Genomic DNA, 10,786 nt, shown 5'->3' with positions numbered 1-10,786 from the left:
GATTTCCCATCATGCTTCAGGTTCTTGGAGCGTGTACTTCTCTGTTTCTCTCTGAGCCGTGGTGTGAAATGTCGCAGCTCTCCGACATCGTGGTACCATTACGCCACTGAAAATAAACTGTTCACAAATCACTGGATCAGCTGAAAAGGAAGCGAGAACATGCAAACTACACACACTTAGTGTCTTCATGCTCCATTCTAAAAGGTGCACCTTGAAAGAGCTGAGTCAGCCTTGGAGTAAAAGTTGTCCTCGTGCTAAAGCTTTTCAGATCCCAGGTGAGCACGAGCAGATGTAGAGTTAATGTGGTGTGAAAGAAGCACTAACCAAGCATCAGCTGCAAGAAACTTGCAGCTGATGCTTGCAGCATTATCTACAATATCATTCAATGTGAATAATAGGGAACAACAATTCATCAACTTATTTTCATGCATTGTCTGACGTATAATACATTAATCTTTGCATTCACAGTATTTAAATGAATTCATTAGTTTGTGTGGAAGTCAAAATGTTACAAATGGATCATCTTGGGCCAAAACACATTGAGTCTTTATATAAAAATCTAAAAAAATCAAATCAAATCTAGTTTAAACAAAAACTTTTGGTTGACAATTAAAAAAAGTTATGGAGCAATCAACGATCATTCAAATCTGACGAGTCGGACATTTTGTCATGACTGATCATTGTCAGGATTATTTCAGTAAAACGATGAATGGATGAATGACAGATTTATGCCTTACAGATTAATTCTATTTCATGTGAAAATGTGAAATGATGCTTTAACACAGAGGTGTTTAACTCCTTTTTGCTTCATGAATAAACTGATTGATTGATTTATTTTACAGCAAAGGGCGCTCTCTATATAGAATTTTAAATTCAGGACACACCACCGTGTTTTAAATCAGAAGTGTGGAAGCATTTTGGCTTAACCAAGACCAGAATGAAAGAGGTGAGAAAGAAAGAACATAAGAGGGACTCAGAGAGGAAAGAGAGAAACGAGAGAGAGAATCAAAGCCATTGTTTGTTTATTTTTATTATTTATTTGATATGGGATTTGTTTCAAAGGCCAGTTGTTAAAGGCACAAAATACATTTTCAGTTACACTTTTAAAAAGAAAAGGAACGATTATGCAGTTTTGCATAGTTTAGTGTGGAGCTAGAATTTAAATGAATTTTAATTAAATGTCTTCTTCTTCATTTGTATTATTTCTTTATTTATTTCATTCAGGATTTATTTTTAAATAAATTGCATTCTTTTGACAATGAAAGATAAAAGAAAATAGTACAGTATTTTATTTCTATTTTTGAAGAAAAAAAAAGAATATTTTTTTAGTCATCATTTGTCTACAGTCTCATTTTGTAAAATAAATCGTGAGAGAATCGCATAGTGAACTCAGTATCGTGAATCGAATCGTATCGCGAGTTGAGTGAATCGTTCCATCCCTACGTATAAATGATAAATAGAGTATCTAAGGCAGCAACGCAATAATTTTTTTCAAATGTAGTTCATTACCAATTTTTATTACGTTTACGCAACTGCTGTTGAATAATTTTAGGAAATTGCAAGATTGTGAAAACTCGTGCTCTTGGAACAATTTGAGGATAAAAATGACTGCTATCATGTGATATAAAGCATGGAGGAACTGTGAGCTTATTTGGAGGACTTTAAATATCCATAACTGACTCAGTTGGTGATTTTCACAATGATTCATATTTTCTCTGTCATATTTACTTTCTCCTGTGGGCCGAATTACATGCTATATAGGGCCGGACTTGGGCCCCCGGGCCTTGAGTTTGACACATGTGGGTTAACAGATGCCTCAGAGACAAAGTTCATTTACAATGAAAACACAAGTGTGTGCGCGCACGTGGGAGTCACTGTTTTCTGTTTAAAGACACACACACACACACACACGTGCCAACTGTATTTGTGTGTGTGTGCGTGCGTTTGTGTGCGTACGGCGCATGCGCTCACTCACTCCACTCGGTGCCGCGCAGCGCACGCGACTCCCAGCTGTCCAGGGTTCGTTAACCTGATGGATGATCGATAATCGACCTGTGAAACGCACGCGCACTCATTTGTATCAATGAACGGAAGCTGATCCGAAAACTGTCCGTGCGCGTGCGTGTGCGCGCGTGAGCAGAGTTCACGGAGAGAGAAACCCGCGGGACTTTCCTCCAACCTTCATCACCTGCTCCCTGTGGTAAGTCCTCTCTGTTTATCTTATTGTTTTATTGTTTTAAACACTTTTAACACTAACATATTTTGTGCGTCAGAAATTCCAAATGATTTACTTGCTTCAGAATGTTTTTTTTTAATTTATTTATTTATTTTTTATTTTTTTTATTGCCAGTAAAGCAGATAAACGGTGACATAATGCACGGAAATGAAACTTTCAGTCAAACTTGTTAAATAAATAAATGTTTACCTGTAATGTAGCCACAGTCAGTGAGGAACACGTTCATACGTTTTTCTTGGAAAAAAAAAAAAAAAAAATCCTTAGAACTTAAAATGCAGCAAATTCAGCATGTTTGAACAATTAAAAATATAAATACAAACAAAAATCTGCAACCGATTAAAAAAAATAAAAATAATAATAATAATAAAACAGTAAACCAATGACTATATAAATAAACCACTATTAACATCAACGTCAAATCAAATAAATCCACAACAACTGAAATCTCCCTCTTATTCTGTCTAAAATATAGTCTAATGATTCAGACAATGACAGAAAATCAAAGTTATGGAAATCTTCCAAAGAAGTTCAAACAAATGAACTAAACCATGCAGAAGTATCAATAATAATAATCAATATGTAGAGTTTGAAAGAAAATATAATAAAGTTGCAGCTTTAGTGGCCCCTAGCGGTGGACACTGGGAGCACATGCAACTGTATTATCTGCATATTGAATAATAAGCAGTCCTGTGGTTGTTTATAGTTGTTTTTTTTAATCTTACATGCGTAATGGACATTGTGAGAAAGCTACATGGTTAGGAAACTATTTACAGTTAAACTGTTAACCTAAATGTGTTGAAAACATACAGCACTAAGACCTCTATGTTAAAAATATATATAAAGTAATAATGTTTTACTCTCATCCATTACCCGTAACGTCACACCGTCTATAATTACAATTTCCTGCGAGTAAACAATGAATAAAACAGAAGAAAACCATTATTTCCTCAATTTAAAACTCAAATTACTTACTTTAAAGACTTCATTTCTGACCTTTTTACACAGAGATTATTAACTGTGATTCCCCACGTTAGTAAACAGTGACCTATAGAAAATTTTAATGACATTTTCAGAACACGCACAATATATGAGGGGCCTGCAGGCTTCCTGTTAGTGAAGCGTAACATCCATCTGCTCCACCTGAAAGTCCACTAGTGAACGTATGTGGACGTGTGTTTAACACTCCTCTCATTACTTCTGTTTGTTTTAACGAAAATAAACATGTATTTATATGTTTGCTGAATAATTACAGCAGGGAGTTGGAGTCGACACCAGCAGTTTATTATTGAAATGATGAAAAAACTGGAGTCAAAGTGGAAAAGTGCAATACTAAAGAACTCACAGCTTACTTTTTTTTTAAAATTTTTACTCACAACGGATTCATGGATAGATCTTCCAGCACAGACAGAATAATCCTGTCACTGTGGTTAATGTGCTTCATTATTGTTTGGTAATCCCTATACAAGAATCACACACACTTGCACACACACACACACACACACACACACACATGCACCACCCTCTCTCTCTTTCTGTCAAAGAGGTGTCACAAATTTTCACATTAGTGACAGCTTTCGTGTGTGTGTGTGTGTGTGTGTGTGCATGTGTGTGTGTCCGTGTCTGAACCAGAAACCTGATAACTGGAGCAAACAGAGCTAACTAATGGGGTTACCAGGTTATTCTGTCCCACAGTTTTAGATTTCACAGATTCTGACAGAAACATCCTTTCACTCACTTCTCTCACATGTCCTTCCCTTCTTTACCTTTAATGTTGTTTACCTTCAATTTCCTCCTGTGGCAGGACACCTTCCTTCCTTCCTTCCTTCCTTCCTTCCTTCCTTCCTTCCTTCCTTCCTTCCTTCTCTCTGGAGTCTCTGTGCATCTAATTACCTCAAATAATCTTAATTAAAATGGAATGTTTCTGTCCTGTCAGACTCCCTCCTCTGTCTAAACACAGATTCAGTCTTTACACAAACCTTTAGACTTTTCTTCAATTGCTATTAGGGCTGGGCGATTTTGCATAAAAAAAATCTCTGATTTTTTGAAAGAAAAATTTGAGTTTTGATTTTTTGATATTTTTTTTTTAATGCACTTAAAAATGACTGCAGACATAAGTGCAACTTTATTGCTGTGATTAAGTTAAAATGCATAGAACAATCCCAAAATAAAAAAGTAAATGAGGTTCTGTCATTCAACAATTTCAAGCTTTAACCCAGGTTTGAGCAAAAGTGTAACAGCGCCTTCACAGTAGCTTAAATTTTCTGATTAAGAAGTCAGATAACTACATATTTCATAACATATAACATTACAATGAAAAAATCTCAGCATAGTGCGATAAAAAAATTGAACATGCCTGTGGCACACATATAGCCCACTCAAAGTGTAAACAAATGTAAACAAAGAGGGGGCTGGCTCACATCACGCTACGGTAACCCACAAGGACGGAACGCGAAAAAAGTAAAAAAAACTCTGGTGGAAAAAAAAAATAATAAAATTTTTTATTTACAAATCCGATAAATCGATTTTTTGCCCAGTCCCTCCAGGATTTTGCGATGTTGCGATCGCAACTATTAACGCAAAATCAACCAAACTCCATGAAATCAGTGCGACAATGCAATTTTTCCAAAAGCCCGCAACTTTCCCGCAACTTTGCTAAAAAAAAACATAAATATGTGGTCGCTTATCATTATTTTTGGGATGTTAGCGCCTGTAGTTGCTACGGAAGTAGCGGAGGATGTTCTATGGGCTTTGTGCCATAGACATGTATACATAGATGACGCATTGACTGCTGCCGCCCACTAGAGCGGTGCATCTACATAAATTATGTCTATGCTTTGCGCTGCTTACAAGGAACCTACAAAGAAGAAAATGCCTACGTCACATCCTGTTTTCAACCAGTGCCAGGAGAAAGCATTCAATGGAGTCATGTGTGATAGAAACACCTCGCATTTGCTTAGAAAAATATCGTCTAAGGACCGTGTAAAACAGTACCCAACGTTGCTTCGTAAGAGTGGAGGTAAATTTTTTTTGTTCAAAATGCAATGTTATCATCGAGCACAAGCGGAAGTCATCTATGGACAAGCATTGTGCTTCTGCAAAGCACGTCAAGAGAATACAAGCCAGTGCACAACCATGTGTGGGGGAACAAACAGGAAGCACACATTATCATTACATACAGTATGTTCGTTAATGCTTAGTTTTTTGTTTTTTTTTATGCCTAAATAAATATGTCTTCATGACAGGTTCGTGTTATGCACTTTAAGATTCCTTAAGTTCAATATTGTTTACCCACTTCTGATGATCATTTTGATTAAAAACTGTTGCACCTTTTGCATTCAGGGTATGCTCAGTGTGTAAGCTTAAAAAAAAAAAAAAAAACACAAGTGTTTGCATGTTTTGCAAAATTGTGTTGGTGTTTGCTTTCCAACATTAAAGCATATTTTTTCTAGAACATGACTCGTCAAAATGTATTTATAATTGGTAGAAACAATGAGCTTAATTGTGAGTAAAGTATGTTTCAGGGCTGAAAAAAAAATCGCCACTTTTTACCGCAACGTTTGGGAAAATGGCCCGCGAAATCAGGCATTTCAGCCCGAGACAATCACAAAAAATGCCCGCGAAATCCTGGAGGGACTGATTAGAAAACATTTATTACATCCCTAGCGTGCACTGCCAGTGCCTGGTTAAACACCCTCAGCAGTGTAAATGTACAGTAAAGACTTATTGTTCTGTCAAGACACCTCGTCTTTTTCTCCTCCACATAAATCAATTCTACCTATTTATAGTGTGTGTGCGTGCGTGCAATGTGCGTGTGTGTGTGCCAGGACTCCAGCAGTGGGCAGATTGAGGAGCAGCATGTTGTCACGTTAGGACAGATTAGTTTGGAAACCTGTAAAAAGCCCACGTACACACACACACACACATACACACACAAACACATGCACATACACTACATGTTGTTGTGTAACTCATGTACTATTATAGGTGTGTGCGTGCACTTTGAACAGGTTGGTGTATTGAACTCACATTAACGTTCAGTGACAGTTTTTACTTTTTCATCAATATGTAATTTGGATCAAACACACACACACACACACACACACACACACACACACACAGTGAGCTAAACAGAGACCTAACTTCACATAGAAACGCTGATTCAGCCTTTTCATTTCATTGGAAAACTAATGCAGTGTCCTCAGAGAGAGAGTTTTACTAAACAAAAGTTAAGAATTGGACCTTTAACAACTACTTCTTAAACATTTTGCACATGTTGCATTTTTAAACTTTAAGAGTTGACTAAATGAGGGCATTCTTGTAGCTCCAGATTATACAGTTTGCTAGAAACATCTCCCCAATGCTTTGCACGTGTTAGATTAATTATGTTTAACTGGGCGACTACAATTGCAAAGGATGGTGAACAACATTTAAACTGAACTTCAAACGTTAGCACTATGGGAAAGTTCACGTCCAGCTTTAGGGTTAAAATCAAAGAATAGCGTGTTTTTAAATGACCCTTTACAAAGACACGAGACAGGGACAACTGAGGCCATATGGGGCCCTCCAACTCATTTTATGGCAGCCCAAAAAGGGAACGCACAAAATGACTCCGAAAACATACAGAATTACAGTCAAACACTCAAAATGACATCGAAAATACACAAAATGACAACAAAAATAAACATAAATGCCAGAAAATATACAAAATGACACCAAAGATACAAAATGACCACAAAATACTTAAAACGACAGAAAAAACAGCACAAGAGTGACTCCAAAAACACACAAAACAACAAAAACTATCAAAACGCAAAACAAATACGCAAATTTACACAAACACACAAGATAACCAAACAGTAACAGAAAAACACACAAAAGGACAACAAAAATACACAAAATTACTCATAACGCAAAAAAGAAAAATTACACGACTCAAAAAACATCCAAAATAACAACATAAATACACAATATAAATGTTTAAAAAAAAAAACAGGAAAAGACACAAAGCGACAACAAAAACACACAAAACTCTTTTTTTGCTGACATGAACGTTACTAACGTAGCCCTTGGATCACAGAATCACATTTTTGTGATAAAAGTTGTCCATGTCTGGCCTAGACCTTTATTTAACGGTGACAGTCTGCGAGAAAAAAATAATCTAATGTTTGTTAAAGATATTTTTAGTTCTTTGCTTGACTTTATACTGTAATTATAATGTTGACACAGAACAGATGGAACATGTTTTGTTCAAGCAAATACAAAAAAATGTATTCAAATATAAAGAGTAACACATGCAAACAACCCATTTTAGAGTAATATTTATTATATGAAAAGGTATTTTAATTGTGATTTTCAGGCTGTCACCACCACAGCGCCCTCTAATGACAGGTTACTGAAGGTGTCTGAACTAAATTAGTTTCTGCTGAAGTTGCACACTCACTTTCTTCCTTCAACCATGTTAAACATCGGTGCTTTTTATTCTTCTTTTGCTTGGAAACGCAGTGAAGTGTGCCATGTGGAGACGCAGTGTGTGTGTGTGTGCGCGTGTGCCTTCTACAATGTGCTAACAGCGACCCACCTCATTACTCCCATTCTGTCTGCTGTGATTTATGAAGCTACCTGTGTGTGTGTGTGTGTGTGTGTGTGTGTCTGCACCTGGTACTTGTGTTGTTTGGGAAAGTTTTAATAGATTTTCATGTCATGTGATGAAAAAAAAAAAAAAAAAAGAGGTGGTGATGATAATGAGATGTGATTGGGTGGTTATTATCGAAAACATCATCAGAGGTTTGATGGTGAGCCAAGTGTGTGTGAGGGAGGATGGATAGGAAAAGTTGACCTGGTGTGTGTGTGTGTGTGTGTGTGTGCGTTAAAAAACAAAAGTAAATTGTGTGGCAGTGATGAAGCGTTTCCTCACAATTAGGGGTGAGTATTGGCAAGGATGTTGCAGTACGATACGTATCGCGATATGTCGCGATATTCTACCCAGTTAACGTCAAAATGAAACGTAGAGATGAAAAATCAAGTCGCTGTATATGTTCATCAGAAGATCATTGATCATTCAGAGGACAAATTGAGTCAAAACTGTTTTCTTCAAAACATCCTATTTATTATTTATTATTAGTGTTTTTGCACATTTTCACTGAGAAAAAGAAAATGCAGTGTTACACACTGCCATCACAAAATAAAGTGCATCAAGTTTCTTTTCACTGAAACTACTGCGTAGAAGTGTCAAAGTAACCATGACAACATAATGACGACATTGTAGCAACTGTAAGTGAGAACATTAAGGATAAATAACCCTGAGTTACTGATGATGCGCAAAAATAAGAAAAAATTATTTATCCTATTGTATCAGTTTAAGCACTGATCTGAACAGATTATATGAAAATAAAATGTCTGTGCATACATAATTATTGCAGGCATTACACACTGCCAAATATATAAAAAACAAATCAATTTTTTAAATTAAAAAATGGATTTTACCCCCGCCCAGCGCCCTTATGAGAGCCGGAGATTGGCACCGGCAGACCCCCGCGACCCCGTTAAACGGGAATAAGCGGGTATGAAGATGGATGGATGGATTTAAAATCTCCACCCAAAAAAAAATCGCGATATATCGTGAAATCGATTTTTTTTCACACCCCTACTCACAATGACTTCACTCAGACATGATGACGTATGGATCCCAAAGACGTGCTGCTTCTGTGTGTGTCAGCAGGAAAACGCTGATTTTAATCCTGTCAAACACAAAGTCACTGTGACCTGGATGAGGCCGTGATATTGTATTGATAGCAACCGAGTCACGATTTGACCCGTTTGTCCTCACCGGCGTGACGTCACCCTGCTGTGTCACCTTTAGGGAGAAGAAACCTAAACTCTCCAGGTGTGTGTTTCTGCCAGTTTGTCTCGTGTTTCTACTTCCATTAGTTGAGTGGAGAAACCGTTGAATGTTTGATGAATCCACGCATTGTGAAGGAAGTGATGTCATCAGGTTATCTCGACTTTCGGGTCACGCTAATGTTTTTCTGCCCTCGTTTCATACTCTGCCACGGTGCCACACGTCTACAAATAAACAGAACACAAACCATTACAGCTAAGACAGTCACTTTAGTCCATTTACTGTTGTACAATATGTGTAACAAACATATGCAGAGTAACAACCAGAAATATTGACATAGACATTACAAATACTGGATTCTTTAAAACAAAAATTCTTATTTCTGAATCCATGTACCCCTTTTGTCAAACTACAACATATTAATAAAAAACTATAGAACATATTGATGGAATGAACAAGTGATAAAACACATGCTAAAGAATGTAATTTTGTAAATAAGTAGAAAAAAACCCAGTATTTAGTGCTTTAGTATTTAGTGCTTTAGTTTTTGATCATTTTTGAGCTCATATATATATATATATTTTTTTTACTGCATTTTAGTTGAACTAGATTTATATTTCACAAAGTGAAAGTATAGACATACATTTGTTTAAGATTGTGTTGTTTTAATTTGAAAAAAAGAACAATGATTAAAACATTTAAAAAATCTATATGAATTTTTCAAAAATTTCAGGCGACCCCATTTAAACTCCAGGTGACCCCAAGGTTGAAAAACACTGCTTTAGTGGCTCCTGAATAGATTTATTTCTATAGTTTTCATTATTTCCAGTCATCTCACGCCTGGGGTGGGACTAGGGCTGAACGATTTTGGAAAATAACCTAATTGCATTTTTTTTTTTTTTATTCCTCAATATTGCGATTGCGATTTAATATGCGATCATTTTTTTAAGGGCCTCTTGTCATGTAATTTTTAATGAACACAATCATTAAATCAATCTGTTTCATAATAAAACAATGTCAGATTTATTGAAACTTTAAATAAATATAAAATGCACTTTTTAAATCACAGATTACAACAATAAAGCAAACAAATCTGTGGCTTTACCTCTTCAACATATCTAACTAACTTCACATTTCATGAAACATGTAAACATGTGCACTTATTAAACACTCTCTAACTTGACTGGACAAGAAACAAAAAAGAAATATATAGATTTTTTTTTTTTAAATAAAAAAAATAAAATTGCAGCCTTTGCTATTAGAAAATTGCGTTTTATGATATGGCGATAATATCGCAAATGCAATAAATCTTTCAGCCCGAGGTGGGACCAAGACTGACACTTTATTTGTTAATTTTCTTCTCTCTCTCTCTCTCTCTCTCTCAAGTACCCCCTGTATTGCCATTGCGTACCCCTCGGGGTACACGTACCCCCTTTTGAAAAACACTGCTCTAAAGTTTGATTTTTTCTTTTTTTTTTTTTTTTTTACACAACCTGAGTTGGGAACTGTCTAGGGCAGGGGTGTCAAACTCATTTTAGTTCAGGGGCCAGATACGGACCAGTTTGAGGCTGAGCGTAAGTGGAGCAGAGATTTTTTGTGGGAAAAAGAGCAAATTCAACATTAATGTTCCCTGGTAGGGATGTAACGATTCACTCAACTCCCAATACGATTCGATTCACGATACTGGGTTCACGATACGATTTTCTCACGAT

The 10,786-nt window shown here is 36.3% G+C and overlaps 1 protein-coding gene across 1 annotated transcript in view; it reads left to right on the top strand.

The window, feature by feature from the left end:
* The first annotated feature begins 2,040 nt into the window (after positions 1-2,040).
* znf385b (zinc finger protein 385B) overlaps positions 2,041-10,786 on the top strand; it is a 51,881-nt gene continuing 43,135 nt past the window's right edge. Inside the window, exon 1 of the mRNA XM_028436821.1 lies at positions 2,041-2,200. The gene's annotated coding sequence lies outside the window, so the exon portion shown is untranslated. The remainder of the gene's footprint in view (positions 2,201-10,786) is intronic.

This window comes from Gouania willdenowi, chromosome 21, assembly GCF_900634775.1.
Source record: "Gouania willdenowi chromosome 21, fGouWil2.1, whole genome shotgun sequence".
NCBI classification, from domain to species: domain Eukaryota; kingdom Metazoa; phylum Chordata; class Actinopteri; order Blenniiformes; family Gobiesocidae; genus Gouania; species Gouania willdenowi.
Note: the sequence above shows the minus strand (reverse complement) of the source record. Positions and strands in the feature narration are given on the sequence as shown.